The following is a 1,741-nucleotide window of genomic DNA, read 5'->3' as shown; positions in this document are numbered from 1 at the left end:
CTCTCTCTCTCTCTCTCTCTCTCTCTCTCTCTCTCTCTCTCTCTCTCTCTCTCTCTCTCTCTCTCTCTCTCTCTCTCTCTCTCTCTCTCTCTCTTCATATTGCATGCTGCTTAATTCTCTGATTGCTTGTATTGTCCGATTGAATCAGATATAGTTCAATCTCATTCTGGGTTTCTTTATGTTTTAATTTCCTTATCCTTGTACCATCTGTTTCTTAGTTCTTAATGGAAGAGGTGGAACACAGTTCTTGTTTCTCCACATATGAATTTATTTATAGTTTTAATTCTATTAGCCTCCGTAGATGAAAATTTCACTTTGCTGTATAGCTTTTTCCCTTTGACCTGAAATATTTCTTTAGTTTTATTTTGTGTTTTCTTTTATTTTCCAGTCAATTGCAATGTTGTGGTGTTGTTAGGAAGTGCATATTTGTATTTATGAAGTGTATATTTTTATTTAGGAAGTGTATATTTGTATTTAGTATTTAGGAAATGTATATATTTTTTTTGTATTTTGTGTTTCCTTTGATTTTCCGGTCAATTGCAATGTTGTGGTGTTGTTAGGAAGTGTATATTTTTATTTATGAAGTGTATATTTAGGAAGTGTAAATTTGTATTTAGGAAGTGTATATATATATTTTTTTGTTGACTAATTGAATGGGGGTTAATTAGGAATGATTTTGTGGCATTGATTTAAATTAATATTTTAAATAGGATGAGCGGTAATATTAGATCGAGGAAGGGTTCGAAGGGCCAAAGGTCCGAATCATCTGAGGGAACCTCTAGCAACCCTTAGACGTCGTTTCAGGGCCTCATGACAGCTAGACATGCGAGCATTCTGCAGACGGCGCAGAGGCAGCCGGAGGTGGGCCCTTCATCGAGGCAGCGGGGCGTCCCTCATATCTCGAGGTAGTTGTTTGCTCAGACCCAGACGGAGGTGTCTGCACCCCGTATGCCTGAGATACACCGGGCGCCCACTCCAGGTCCTACTTCTTCAGATAGTGGGTCATCTGGGGTACAGATGCCGCTGCCTCACCTATTCCTTCCGCGGATGATACCGGCCATACCTGTAGTCGATGACTCAGGGACGCCGATTTATCCACTGCCCCCGCCAGTGGCTCCATCAGCGGCGTACCGGTTCGTGCCTTTTGATACGCCTCTTATTTCCGCGAGGGTATCATCATCGGAGACGGAATTCGTCGCGTCCGCCTCCTCGCCCTCAGGTAATGAAAGATGAATGATTTGTTTTCTTATAATTCTCCGATTTTAATAATCAATTTGGTTTATCATGTGATAGGCACCGTCGGAGCGAAGTCGGCAAAAAAGAAGAGAGACCCCGTCACAGGGAAGGCTCTCGAGAAGATCGTCGGTACCTCAGGGAGGATTGTCATCGGTACTGACGGGGATGACGACGTAGTATCGGGCGGGAAGTCGAGGACGTACTCCGGCCGCGTGGGAGCGCTCATTAGGGATAGAGTCCCCATGTTGTGGTCAGACTAGGGCGAGGTCCCGCAGGAGGTTAAGGACATGGTCCACAACGCGATGTCGGTGAGTTTACAAAATGCCTTGATAATATTATGTATTACATTGTAGATTTCTCGAAAAACTAAACTAATAAACGGTTAAATGAAGGTGTGGTTTGAGGTTCCCGAGCCCTTGAAGAGCAGCTGGGCGGACTTTGTGCATGGGGGAAGGTACGTTGGGAAGTTAATGAAAAAACAAAATTGTATGTCATATTAATAATA

Source organism: Fragaria vesca, linkage group LG2 (genome assembly GCF_000184155.1).
Source record: "Fragaria vesca subsp. vesca linkage group LG2, FraVesHawaii_1.0, whole genome shotgun sequence".
Taxonomy (NCBI): domain Eukaryota; kingdom Viridiplantae; phylum Streptophyta; class Magnoliopsida; order Rosales; family Rosaceae; genus Fragaria; species Fragaria vesca.
Note: the sequence above shows the minus strand (reverse complement) of the source record.